Genomic DNA, 14900 nt, shown 5'->3' with positions numbered 1-14900 from the left:
TAAATGTCACACAGATGAAGCCTGAAGAACTAACTGGCAACGCAGACAAGGTTTTGGAAAGCACTGCTCTGTTCCCTGGCGCCGGTTACTCAGGATGACCTTCCCTGGTCCTCCCCATCTCCAGTCGCACCCCGCCGCTTACACCCTCTTCCTCTCCTTTCCCTTCTCTGTCTTTCTTATCTCTTGGTGACTGCCAGCACCTTCTCAAAGGTAGATGATGCTTTCTCGGCATTCGCCTGGGGAAAGTGCTTGAAAACAGTACCTGTGCTCTGGAAGCCTTGCTAGTTGGGAGGGGTTTATTTCTCTTTAGGAAGAGCTACAAATCCTTCCAGCCCCAGCTCCCTGCCTGGCAGCGCTACGCAGAGCCCAACGCCCCCCGCGAGCACAAGGGAGGGTCGGGCACGTGGGTGGCGCTTCCCAAGTCTCCTCTATTCACCCCTTATAAAAAATGAGTGAATGACTCCGGAGAAGTTTTATGAGCCTCTGCTACTTGAATGTTTGTCCCTGCAGCTCCCCCCAGGGCACCGTGCAGCTGTGCTGCTGCCTTATCGGGGAGCGCGTGCCACAGCTGGGGCTGCTGTGTCACAGCACCTATGTGCAGGCGTTAAACGTGACCTGGGGAATTATTTTATTCCATGCTTGAAGCCTGCACAAAAGGAGTCGCCTCAAGGCTTGGCTACACGTATTTCTGCTACCATTTAGTAGCTCATCGCACTGTTTGCCGCTATAAAAAATTTTGTTCCGCTTGTGGTAAAATATCTGTTTTGGCCGACTTAGAACACACCATGGAAGATGATCTAAGGTAGTATACTTAGCAAAAAACCAGTAGTGAGATACAAAGCCTTTCACGGGCAGATCATTGCCCAAGTCAGTAAATAAGGACTAGATACAGCAACTCCGTACCTGCCTGGTACCCTGGAGCCCGTTCATGGCCGCGGACTGGTGTCCCGGTTTCCGGTTGCCAGTACAAGCAGAGAGCGTTGTGCAGAGCCAGGGTAACTCTTTCCTCATCCGAGGAGATATCGAGGCAAACCGAGGGGGTTATCTGAGGTAGCACACCAGTTTGCACTGTCAGTGACGGATCCCTAGCTGTTCTTTTTATAGAGGACTCAGGTTTCCAGTTATTTTGGTTCGGCAGCTCTCCTGTCATCGGCAGCTTGAAAATGCAGATCTGTCTGTCTGTCTTACCTCTCAAATAGGGCTGCTAAAATGGGAGCGCCGGAGGAAAAAAATAATTGTCTTACTGTGCATTTGACAGCACTTCATGGCATATCAGCTTCCCTGACATTTGTAGGTGCACATAGAAGCAACGACAGATAGATAGATAGACAGATAGAGGAAGAAGCAGGGTTGATTAGAAAATTAAGCCCCATCATAGGGGGTTGCACCTCCAACTGCTTCTGTAACAAGGAAACCCATATTGACCACCCAGACTAGTTCCTTGTCTTTTTCTGAAAACATTGCACTTCAAATGTAAGAAGCTAGTTCCAACGAGTTAGCTATAGCAAATGAAGCTAGCCGTAGTTTCAGTAAATTTTAAATGTACATTTTTAAAAATAGGTTGCAGCCTAGCTGATGTGGGGGCAACGTGAGGCGCAGGCTCGCTTTGCAAGGGGTTCACTGAGGTTGCCCCGTGACAAGCAGGCTATTGGGTTCACGCTATTCTGTTCAAAGACAAATATATGGTATTAGCTCCACAGTGCAAGCTTTTATATGCGGACGGCCCTCGGGGTCTCGCTGTTCTTCACCTGGCTGAACTAACCGACGTTTTTCAATCATCAGCTCTGAGAGCAGATAATGAGTGATTGTGCGTTTCTGTCAGCTGCCGGTTAGCAATGGGCTGCTTTGGCCATTTGTTTGTTGGTTGTGGTCATTTTATGGCAGAGTGGAATGAAAGAGCTGCTTTTTTTCAGTCTGCGTTCTGAAACTGAGCAATTAAACAAGGTTTTTGTGGTTTATTCTGACTTTATTACTTTCAGGTGGTCGTGCTTCTCCACCGTCCTCTCCTACAGCTCCAGGAGGGAAGAAAGGAGATATGTTGCAGTGGAGGGTATAGAAAGAGTGGAATGGCCTTTGGCATTTAATCGAAACCTTCTGAAGCAAACATAAGCAAGCATTTCCTCAGAGCAAAGTTCAGTCATGACCACACTTATAGGAAAAAAAGTCCAGAGAGAGAAAAAAATGCAAATCTCCATTTCACTCGCATAGTAACGCATCCCTTGAAAAATCGTTGCTGTTTGCAGGGTGGGAGAGCAATGCTAGCTCAATGCAGTTATAGCATGCAATTCAGCAGGGAAGTTTTTGATTTGATCTTGGGCTTGAGACTAAAATCAATTGCTAGGCCAAAGGCAAAATACCGGGGTTACTTGAAAACAGAAAACATCCACCTTCTTTTGCCTGGCTCATATTTGGTTCCTGCAGCATCACTCAACACCTGTGAATGAAGCAGAGCTTTAATGAAAGAATATCTGTGATAACAGCCAGATGAGGCCCATTAAGTCAGGGGACAGTGCTGTCACACAAGGTTTACAACAGCCTTTTTTTTATTCTTGATTTGAGCTCTTCTGTTCAATATTCGCTCTCTGCAACGAAGACTAATCTTTGTAAACGTGCGTTATTTATGAAGTTGGGCAGCAGGTTTATGTGAATGTGGCCCTGATGCAAAGAGTAATTATTCAGGTACAGAGCAAGGCTAGTGAAGTCTAAACTGAGTTGAGCCTGCGAGCCTTTGAAAATTTAAAATCAGTGATTTATCCGATGAAATACAGTAAGCAGAAGTCTTATTTAGTCTTAACGGAAGGTTATTTTCTTTACTTGCTTCTCAGAGCCCTTTGGTGAACTTTGAAAATTCCTAATGTTTACGAATATATACCAAGGAAACTTGTCCTGGGAAACTCCATTGTTTTAGGGATTTCTTCAGCACTGGCAGAGTCCGTATGAGGAATAAATAGGGTTTTGATCTTTTTAGAATTTTTATTACCCCATTCTTCATGGTTCAACCAGACCTAACATGCTCCGGCCTTTGGGATCCCCTCACCAAGAGCACATCAGTAACTTGTGACCACTTATTAACAGCCAACTCACAGAAAGTCCAGAAAAAAGTATTCCAGTGCCCACAAAACTCCTCTTCATCATAATGATACTGCTATGCTTTGGGAGACTCCAAGAGCAATTTTTGTTGGTATCATTCAGGATGAAATTGCTGCTAAACCATGTTTGTTTGAGATATGCTGCTTTTGGAATAAACTTTTAACTCAGAAAGAAAGAAGGTAACAAATATAATGAAACATTTCAAAAAGACAAAATGACGTAAAGCTGGAGATGGGAATAGTGTGTTTTCAGAAATGTTTAACTTTTCCAGATATTTCATTATTAGACAACGTTTGAAAAGTCAGACGTTGACGGGACAGTACATCCATTTCCTACCCAGTCGCAGCTTGCACGTAGACATCAGGCTTTGCCGCAGGCTCGCCAGGCAGAATACAGCCTAGAGAAAGGGGCAAGCGGCGCACAGCCAAACTCGCCAAGCGATTATGCAGAGATGGATGGTGTTTATGCTCTCTTACAGCAACTATAAGGATAATCAGTCTCCCTGGGGTATGATGTGGGCCGGACTCTTTAAGCACTGGCAGGGGCTCTAGGTCTGGTTCTTTTTAAGTCAATAGCAAAAGTTCTTGCCGGTACTGGGTCTCAGAACTTCGTATGCTTAAATTCAGCGGCATTTAAATTCCTAGAAACTGAAAGCTTTGGACAGAATTAGAAGCTAGAAATTGATTTAAAATGTCTAATCTTATTAAGACTGATTAATGACAGATTAGTCAATGGTAGATGAGTCATCGCTTTGGAAATGCATAGTGCAAGAGAAGTGCATTGCTTTCTGAAACAACTGACATAGAAAAAGCCATAAAATGCATCTCAGGCTGCTCGAATGTTTTGTGTAATGTGATTACATTAAATTCAGGATATCTTGAGCAGGATTCCCTTAAACAGCTTTTATGCAAAATGCAGCCTTTTAAAAGTATAATTGCTTTGGTTGTAGTAAGCCAGAGATGAAATAAAGACAATGCCATGTTCCTTAGAAATTGCTACTACTTAAAGTAACGAGGGATAGAAAAACTGAAAGAAGGAAGAACGTGAATGTCGGTATTAATTTTTGGAATAATATGAACTTCCAAAGAAGGATTCACAAGAGTGCAGAAAATAAAACGCATACGTATATTTAATACGAGTATAAATCTGGCTTATGAATACAGACCAGTTTTTGAGAATGCAAAGGCCCTCCTAGATGTTTAAAAGAAATGTGTTATTTCAGTACTTTTTGAAACTGCTTTTCTTTTCTTTTTTTTTGTGGTTGTTTTTTTTTTTTTCAACCACACACCCAAGAAGGTTGAACCTTGAGATTCTGTGGCCAAATGTTTCATAAATATAAATCATGTTGCTGTGTATAGATAATCAGTGTTTATTCTCTATTCTTTTTCCTAGGCCCAGATGGAGGAATTCCCTCTGCTGATCAGTCGTCTTTTCCAAAGAAAACAGTAAGTGAAATGCTGCTTTGTGCAACTGAGTTTATGTTTAATCCTGCCTGTGTGACCAAGCAAATGTTGGTTGAGTACACACTTCCATCGGCTATGTGGGAAGTATTCTCGTTCTTTGCAAACTTTCAAGCAAAAGTGTGATTTCTTTATCCACATGTGAACAATTCCTTACAGGAGCCACATGACTTTTCAATATGATTACCATTCCCATAGGACTTAATGTTGAATGAAAACCTTCATCCTGAACGAGCAGTGATATATTTGACAGCAGCCCGGCTAACATCTGCAATATGTTCACCCAGAGTGTTTAGAAGCCTTTGAAGGGTCTGAATAATGCTCCTTTTCTTGTTCTGCCACCCAAGGGATGCGATCCATTCCTGTATTTTAGGTTCTCTTACAAGGTTTTTTCTGTCTTGTGTATCAAAGGGAAAGAACAGGACTTGAGACAGAATGTCACTGTACTGATTTCCAAGTTTTTCTTGGATTTGATGGGGGGGGGAGCTCCCCTATGGCACAGGTCTAAGAGACGAACGAACCTTCTCTCTTTCAGATTTAGTCTAATTTCTAATCACTTCAGCTGTAAAATTGGAGTTTCTGACCTTTGGATCTGACCTTTTTGGATGCACAACATATATATGTACGTGTGTTTATGTATGTATGTGTATTTCTCCAGTTTCACAGGGGTCAAATTTCATGCAGAGATTAATTTCTTTTTTAGATTTGCTGGAAATAATGAAGCTCTTAAATCCAAGTGCTGTAACAGCATCAGTCTTGTTTCATCCCACAATGGGAGGGGAAGTAGTTAGGGCCTCTGAGTGTAGAAAGACTTGTGGCCTAAATAACACATTTGCAATAAATTGGTTTCCTTGGGTTATTCTTGCATGCTGCTTCCCAGAACACAGCGTTTACTGTCAAAATGTGCTTGCTCCATATACACAATAATGCTTACAGTAAGTTTTGCAATCTTTAAAATGGATTTAATCAGTGAGAAGAATCTTGCATGCTTCTCTGGAGAATTACAGTCACAGGATAACGGAGGTTGCAAGGGACCTTTGAGGTCATCTAATCCAGTCTTCTCCTCAAAACAGGACTAGCTTCAAAGTTAGATCTGGCTGCTCAGGTTGCTTGTCCAGCTGAGCTTTTAATACCTCCAAGGACAGAGAGTCCACAGCTTCTCTAGGCACCCTGTGCCAGTGCTGAACCACTCCTGTGATTTTTTCCATTTATCTATCTGGAATTCCTTTGCTGCAACATGTGACTGCTGCCTCTTTTCCTTTTGCTGTACATCTCAGGGGAAAGTCTGGCTTCATCTTCTCTCTATTCCCTCTGTCGGTAGTGGGAGAGTGCACTCTCACCCACTGTTACTTAGCCTTTTCTTCTGCAAGTTAAGCAAACTCAGCTCCCTCAGCCTCGCCTGGTGCAGCACCTTCCAGTCCCCTAACCATCCTGGTGACCCTCCACTGCTTTCACCCCAGTTAGTCCATGAGACTTTCTTATTGAGGGACCCAAAACTGGACACAGTTCTCCAGATGCAGCCTCGCAAGCACCTCACGGAGGGCACTTTATTTCAGGATTTTAAACAAGATCCATGGTGTTCTCTCATACATAGAACACAAGCAGAACTTCTTTGTTTGCTGTGGCAAAGCTTCTGTACAGGTTGGTACATAAAAATTTGTGCAATTTCTTCAGGGTCGTTTGTTTTGTTTGGGAAACAGCAGTTATCAGTATTTTGACATACAATAAATTACATTTTATTTGTGGGTTGGAAGATTCTCTTTTTATCACTTTTTGTTCCAAATTTGGCAGTTTTGAAAATCATTCTCTCTCGTATATAATTTCAGCCATCTATGGAAGGGCTATTGCACTTCTGTAAACAGACTGTTGCAATCTTTCTCTCAGACCTTCAGGACTTTTGATTTAACATCTGCCTCCATTTCCAAATTACACCTATTCACACGTATCTGTAAATCTGAAAAAAAAAAAAAAAAAAAAAAAAGAGTTTTCCCCAAAATGCTGATTTGCAAACTATTTGCTTTGCTTGCTGTAATGGATAGGCCAACTTCAAACCTCTTTGGAGGCTTTTGCTCCGACACCTTAAGATCTTCCACGTCTTTATTTCCACACCTTGCTGCTTCCTCTTCCTATCTCTTCCTCTAATTCATTTTGATTGTGTGACTTCTCATGCTGTCAATTTACAGTTCATCCTCTCATCCCTTCTGGCTCCAAGTCTCCTAAACTGGTTCACCACACTTCCACTTTGTGTCCCTTAATCTTTTAGCCAAGGCTTATTGCCCTGTTAGCTTAGCAAAAGCCACTAAGATTTTCATTACTACTTTACCTCATCTCACTTCAGCATTCTGGCTGGCAACCTTTCAGTTTTTCTTTCTGAAGTCCATTAAAAAGGCATCTAATGCAAAAAAAATCACAGCTGCTCTTTCACCAGTCTGGTCCTGCACCACACCAACAAAAATTTACTTCAAACCACTTAAGGTTGCTCAAATGCTAATCTAACCCACACACACCCTTCCTGGTTAGTTCTTGGTAGCCACTTTGTGTTAACCAGGCAACTAGATGGACTTTTTTTTAATTGAGCACAACTTTATTTATTGAGCATGCACTAACTTCATCTAACTTGTACTCTACTGCAAAAGCATAGATCACACCTCGGTGACACTGATATGCATTTACTAGTCATAATGTACTATTTAAGGGTATGAGGAGTTATTTGAGGACTTTTCTCTGAAGGAGAAAGCGCTGAGTGTGTTGGAGAGGAAAAGGAATTCTGTTTTTATTCCCAGACTAGTAAAAAGGAAAAAGCTTTTCTGAACCGGGGTAGCTAGGCATTTTTCTTTGTTACAAAATTGGAATGTTTAGAGGAATGAATGTTCATCAGAGTGATCCTTGGAAATATAACTATTTAAAAAAAAAAAAAAACAAAACCAAACAACCTTTCTCTCTGACTTTAGCAAGGCGTTCTACCAGCAACCCCTTCCCAGAGAATGAGATGTGACGCAAAATAACACATGGCATTGGTGGCACGCCATTCATGTCCTTCTCCTGGGTTAGGGCAAACCCATCCTAAAGTCTCTGATCCTTTTTCATATGCCTATATATTTCTCTGCAGTTTATTTACATATGGAAAGCTGCATAGCTCTAACAGGAGAGGCTGAGAGAGATGGATTCCAGTAAAGGCAGTTTGCAGCCTATTGGTAGGGCAGGAGCAGTGTGTCTCCTGAGCCAGCAAGTGCCTGGCCGTATCTACTGGCTGTTATGGGAGAGGAAGTTGTGATTCTGCCCTTGGGAGCAAGGGAGGGAATGGAGAGATATGTAAAATATTTACAAACTAAAGCTTAATAAATCTGTTTCCGTCCAACACAGAATGCTAACTTTTTTAAACTCTCCGTCCCCTAAGGGAAAGGAAAGTTGCTTCATTTGTAGCTTTTTTCTCAGACAGTGAGCATGAGAGAAAACATTCTAGTTCTGTATAAAAATGGTAGCATAGAAATTATGTACCAATCATGTAATGCCATCATGCATTACACTTTTGGCTTCTCCAGATAATAGCCATATTCATAATTCATACAGTCCATATTTGAATATGCCACGAAGAAGGTATTTAAGGAGAAACTTCTCTGCTAGTCATAGCACAGCAATGTTGAAAGCGGGATGGGGTGTTGGTCAATGGAATGTCTCTGTTTCAGAAATGACACCTTATTATCAGGGCTGCTAGCTTCAAAATCAGGTGTGAATGCCCTGCAGGTATAATACCAGAAAATAAAATAGTATACCTGGCCCTTTTATGTAACACAACGTAAGTACAGATAGAGGAAGTGAAGTGATGATTCATTATCTGTTCATCCAAAAAACAAGACTGCTGATTCATATGCTACATCCTAAAGCTTCAAAAGTCTAAACATATTCTTGACTATTGTCAAATCTCTTTAAAAAGATGCTGTGCTCAGGAGCGTGCCCACGCTTTCTGTCGTGGATCTTGTTCAATATCAAAAGATCTAGATCAGCCTTAGACTTATGGGTATGTAATGTCTCTTCTAATATGCCCTACTTCTACCACCCTTTGTTATAAGCTTTACAAGTAATATAGTATTAGTTTTGTCCTCTGTGTTTTTACATGGCATGTAGAACTTTAAAAATACGTAATATAGGTTATAGCACACTATAGCTTCTGTAAATTGCATTCCAGGCTCATGCTTGTGCCCTGTTTTTTTATGATAGCCATATAAAAAAATGAAGGCAAATCAATCCCCCTTGCAGGTAAAGGTCATTCTGTTCAAGGCAGACGACTTCCTGGACTCTGACTTTTTTTTTTTTTTAACATTGGTTTGTTGAAATTAGCAAAACCTTCTTTCTACCATTTTTATCAAAATAGGGCATTCACCTCTATTTTGTTTAAACTGTATAAACCTATTAGAGTTGGATGCGATGTTGATTAGAAACAACTGTGCCTAATGAAACTACAGATTTTCTGAAAAACACGAGACCTACTCCAGTGTAAGCACATCAAACTAGTGTGAAGCGATGAAAAACTTGTTACCCTATAAATATAGAAGGTCCCTGCCATTATTCGCTGGCTGACATTTCCAATGATAGGTTCTCAGCTAAGTCAACAGAGATATTCCTCTTGCTTTCATGGGTCTTTGAGGTCCTCTGTTCTTCGGATCATTTCCTTTCTTTCTCCATATGAATTTGAAAGAGTAATTATACTCCTGAAGATTTCTCCCTGAACAATGTTACCAGAGTCCGCGTGTAACCCTTATAACGCAAGTAATAACAAGGGTGGAAACTCCCACTTGAAACTCCCACTACCAGTCTTTTCTTGATGGGGCACGGAGATGCTTAGAAAGCCATTCAGTGGGATGTGCTCTGCCTTTTGAGACAATTATGCTTTCACTGTGCATCATCCCCACAGCCACAATAGTTTGCACAAATTTAAGAAAGCACAAGGTTCCTTTGAGTACGTGGGTTTCTGTACTTCAGTGCCAGTATAATTCAATCAGTTTGAATGGCGATATCCAACACCAATCTGCAATCTGATGCAATGCTGAAAAGAAACACTGTAAAAACCCTGCGATAGTTTCAAGAAGTGTTGCCTAATATTTATTTCATCTGCCTGTATTGTTTATGGAAGCAGTGGTTCAGCAGACCAGCTGAGCAAATCTGCTGCTTTCCCTGAAAATTAATATTGGTATAAGTTTCACAGCTAAATGATGATGTTTTCATGCCTTATCAAAAGAGTCATATGGTCAAAGATCTGAAACAAGGAACTAGAGCAAGACTTTCTAGCAGGAGGGAAAGATATACCGTACTATATGCACTCCAATAACCTCTAGCCAAACTGCTGTAGAATCCTTTGAGCCACTGTTATGTCGCGCAATATTTTAACCGTTGAGTCAGCATACTTTTAGCAGGGTAAGACTACTGAAACGTATTATGACTCCATTACTGATACACAGCATCATATCTAAAATGAGTTTTCTTCCTTTTTAAGTCTTATGAGTAGATGAGTTCAATTACCCACTGAGATTTCATTCTTGCAGATAATTGACTCCTCATCCACCTTAAATTTGTCTTTGGTAGCCTGGCTCAGAAGGCAGGTGATGGGACGGCTGATGCAAAAAGTGTATGCATGGATTTAGAGTGGGTAAGAGAGAGATGAGCATACACTCTGAGGAAATGCTTGGTTAACTTTTTTTTTTTTTTCCCTTAAATCTGAAAAATGGGGCACTGATTTCCTGCCAGGGGACACTTTTGAATAGGAATGTCTGGAATTATCTATTAAATTTGGTCTAACTTGGTGCAGGAGGCAGAGAGCAGGAGGAAATGGTGATGGAAAAAATAGATGCCAGGCTAGGAAATAAGTTGTTACAGGCTTCATATCTCAGCGGCTTTGTTCTGGCTCTGAGCAGTGTCCCCGAATGGGTACTGATGTGTCACTTTGCTATGGTTTCCAACACTTTCTTCACAGGGGAACCAGAAGAGAGCACTGCCAGTTCATGCTGGTCATTTTCTCCCATCACATGTCATATTTTAAATGTAACATGTGCCAAGAAAGCACTAAGCAAAAATCTTTAGATACATTGTCTAAATATGAAGGGAAATTTTATGTCTTCATAAATTCTGTATTTTCACTGCAGTTAAGTGTTTTGTAGGCACATTTGATTTTATCCAAACATCACTACTCTGGCAGAAATTCCCTCTTGGGTTTTGTTTTAAAAAAAAAACAACCCTTTCAGTGTCCTTGAGCAGTGCTAAGCACAAGGGCCCTAATTCAGAGGTGATGTTGGCCACTGCCCACCCTTTGCTCTGCTCCGCTCCCTTCGCCTTGTGCCTCCAGTGATGCAACACACATGTTAGGAAAAGGTGAGAGCTAAAATGGTGCATGACATTTTCAGAGGCACATTTCCCTGCCGTCCCATTCCTCCTACTGCTCTTTTTTTGTCCCTGCAGTTAGAGGAGCTGTGCCAGTCCCGAGCATGTCTAGCTGCTGTGTGCGCCAGCCTCGGGGCCAGGCTCACGCATCCGCACAACAAACACTCCCCAGTGGAAAACTCGGCACTCAGCTGAGGCAAGGCAGGTTGCTGGAGGGAACGTAACAGGGGACTCAACCCGCCGTTCTCGCCCCGAGGACATGAGGGGAAGGCATCAGCTCCATCCTTGCCTCCTCTCACCTGTAGCTAACAGAAGACAGCCAAGAATTGATTCAGTGAAGTCTTTCCAATTCGTTTTGGGTCGCATCAAAGAGGGTTGCTGAAGCCACAACAGGATTTCAGATGAACTTCTTTGCCCTGAAAAACAACTAAGAGCAGTCATGTTCTCCGTCACAGCTGAGAGGCAGCTTAAAAAGTCAGCAGGCTGTCAGCTCCAAAGTGGTGCCTCGCTGTAAGTGTGCTATTAGACGTGCCATATGGTAACATGTCAGATGCAGAAACAAGGTTTGCATGTCAGTGGGTCTGCTGCGAACGAGCTCCAATACAGCAGCTCAAATGCACAACCATGAACATATCTTTTAAAGGAAAGGGGTCTAGATGAAATTCAGAAGCAATTTAAAAATAGGAGAGTGATAGTTTCATATAGATAAACGTGGGAGAGTGATATAAGGCATTAAAAGGCACATAGCAAAGGAAAAGAACATACAAATAAGCCCCTGCAGGTCACTGTGGCCTTGCTTTGAATTACTTCTGAATTTAGCCTGGAATGTCAATGCCCATGTCAAGTCACTGTTTGAACACAGCACAACACAACAACATGCCCAAATTAAGCTGCAAACAAAAACCAGTCCCCCTATCTGTGTCATATTTTTCTTTGTTAATCACTTGATGAATTAAAGTCTTCCAAAATTATGGAAGGTCTTTCCCTCTTCTGTGATCAAGCCCAAGAAAAGGTGGTGGTGGTTGTCTTTTCACAAGCATACTTTTTCCTATAAGAGAAGCAATGTAAATTTTCCTATCAAGCAGCCACAAAGCGCAGCGAATTGTCACACACTGGTGAAAATATTCCCCCCCTGCCCTTGAAATTCTGACGCTTTTTATATATTCACTGGTTTTTGTTGTTTGCAATTCTTAGTTAACATTTACGCTAATGTTTCCATCCATTAGTTTTAAGTGCCCCAGTATTTTACAAAAGATCAAGGTGCAAAAGAGCCTGCATGCAGTATTGCAACGTAATTTCTTAGCTGTATTTCTAAGGTAGCTTTTATCAAAACGAAAGCACCGTTTTGGCCTGAAAAATCAAGGTCTTTCACTGACATTACATTTTTTGTTTGAAACTTTTTAACACATCATGCATGTCATGTTTGTGTTGGTTTCTCTTCACTCAAATTCTTTTTCCCTGAAGAGTGGGCAGAAGGCAGGGTTTCCAAATGGCACAGACTCTGTTCCAAGATATATCAGAGTGCTTGGCATAAGAAGTAAAAAAAGGAGCAGAATTTGCCAGTACTCACAATAATCACATATCTAGCTGCTTTACACAACTCCTCCCAATATAGATACAGAGGTGCTATATCAAGCTTTTACACAATGTAAGTTTGGAAGCTCTGGCTGGGAGTATAAAGTCACCCAAGCCTTCACATTTGTGCTGGGATCAACTGGAGCAGAAGCAGGGATTTAAAAGAGGACACTGGCACTTTGCCTAAGAAAAAATAACTGCCAATAAATCCTCTGTCTAAAGTATTTGGACAAAGCGTAACTGAGAAATTAAAAAAATCTGTAACCGGGCAATTTCAAAATACAAACATAGACAATCTTGGATTCCTTGTTTCTTTGTAAAGAAGAAATACATTTCTGAAGTAGTTCAGTAACTAAAGGTCATATCTGGTTCCTTAGGCTTCTCTTTCCTAAAGGATGAGTTTCAGAGTTGTCCCAAGCTGACTTCTGTCCATACATGCAGATCTTTAGCTTGAGTAACACTATGAGTTTGGCCTGTGTGGGAGCATAGCTTGGAGTTCATGCATTTCTGATGCTCAGACCAATAATAATAGCAAGGTTATGACTAGTTCTGGGCTCCCCAGTTCAAAAAAGACAGGGAACTACTGGACAGAGTCCAGCAGAGGGCTGCAAAGATGATCAAGGGAATGGAACACCTCTCTTATGAGGAAAGGCTGAGAGACCTGGGTCAGCTTAGCCTGGAAAAGAGAAGACTGAGAGGGGATCTCATCAATGCTTATCAATATCCAAAGGGCAGGTGTCAAGAGGATGAGGCCAGACTCTTCTCAGTGGTGCCCAGCGACAGGACAAGGGGCAAAGGGCACAAGCTGGAACACAGGAAATTCCACCTCAACACGAGGAAAAATTTTACTTAGAGGGTGGCAGAGCACTGGAACAGGCTGCCCAGAGAGGTTCTGGAGTCTCCTTCTCAGGATATATTCAAAACCTGCCTGGATGCGTTCCTGTCCAACCTGCTCTAGGTGAACCTGCCTTGGCAGGGGGGTTGGACTAGATGATCTCCCAAGGTCCTGTCCAACCCCTCCCATTCTGTGATTCTGTGACTACTCCATTCTGCCGATATAACTACTTGGGTGGTTCTAATATTGCTTTGCAGCACGTCTGCTTTTACTTAACTCCTCTGTCATTCTTGAGTTAACTCTTTTACCATACTTACAGTGAACTCTTCTACCATCTCTACCGGTGAATTACCTCCATAAAAAAAAAAGACAAAACAGCTCTGTATGTTCTGCTTTGAAAGAGTCCACACAGCAGTGCCGTACTCCTTGTCCATCTTCAGTCCATCTTGCCACCTCACGAGTCACTTGCAGCCTGCAGCCTTTGTGGCCTCAGGTGCTGGACTCACTGTGAGGGACCAGCTCGCACCCTCTCTTACCCTGTGCTTCCAAGCTGGCATCTGACTGACAGGTTTGTTGCTTTAGACAGTGGTCCCAGGGCAGCCATTAATGCGTAATTGATGCTTAGCCAGTATGGTTTCCCATAGCTTTTGTCAGCAATGTCAGTAGCATGAATACTTGTTTAATTTCTTACTGTACTGAAGCATAATGTCTCTGATTCCATATAAGAACGGGTTCTTCTCTTCAGAGGCTTATTAAATACGCCTTTTAAGAATGTTATGAGCTCAGCATCAAAGTACATTATAAATCTGTCCATAGATAAATTAAACAGGACTGGGGAATGTTAGCTAAGGGAATCTGTAGTAAGATTTATTTATTTCTCTATCCCTTGTGCCAGTGCAGAACTTCAGGCCACCCCCAGCAGAACTGCCTGGCTCAGAAGCAAAGCCTTTGGTTTCCTTTCCTATCCTAAAGGGATAGGGCCAGTTTATTTAGTAAAGCATTTAGGTATATTTCTGAACTTCCCATATGCGGGTACCCCTATGTAAGTCAACATGACCGTTCAAAATGCTATAATCCTTTGCTAGCCAGAGCTTGGCCATCTGGGAAAAAATTCGCTGATCCAGCTCTTAGCCAGGGTGGGCTACAGTTACAGGACTGCGTGAGACCTCTACCGAAAGCAAAGCAATTCTCCCCCAGCAGCCGGTGCTGCTGCGCTGTCAGATGCAAGGGACAGTTTTGACTTCCTACTCTCCATGAGGTGAATCCACCTTTCCAGACGTGCCCTCTCTGTGTTACCTGATTAGCTGCCAAATGAGAATAGCTCAGAAAAAGTATGATTTTATTTGGTTCCAAGTTCATTTTACTAAAAGCTATTTTGGCTAAGTTGAAGGACTCCCAAGACCTTCGGATGTTTCTGTATTGTCATCATTCCGTCTTGGATAAAATGCTAGTAGCATGAGGGCAGGCACGTATCAGTTGTTCTGATAAGAACGGTCTGCACTTTGGTCACTCAAATCCTTGCTAAAGCAAGCAGACTTCTTTCAGATCACTCAATCGAGGTATAAAAT

The sequence above is a fragment of the Vanellus vanellus genome (genome assembly GCF_965231255.1).
Source record: "Vanellus vanellus genome assembly, chromosome: 7".
In the NCBI taxonomy this organism is placed as follows: Eukaryota; Metazoa; Chordata; class Aves; order Charadriiformes; family Charadriidae; genus Vanellus; species Vanellus vanellus.
Note: the sequence above shows the minus strand (reverse complement) of the source record.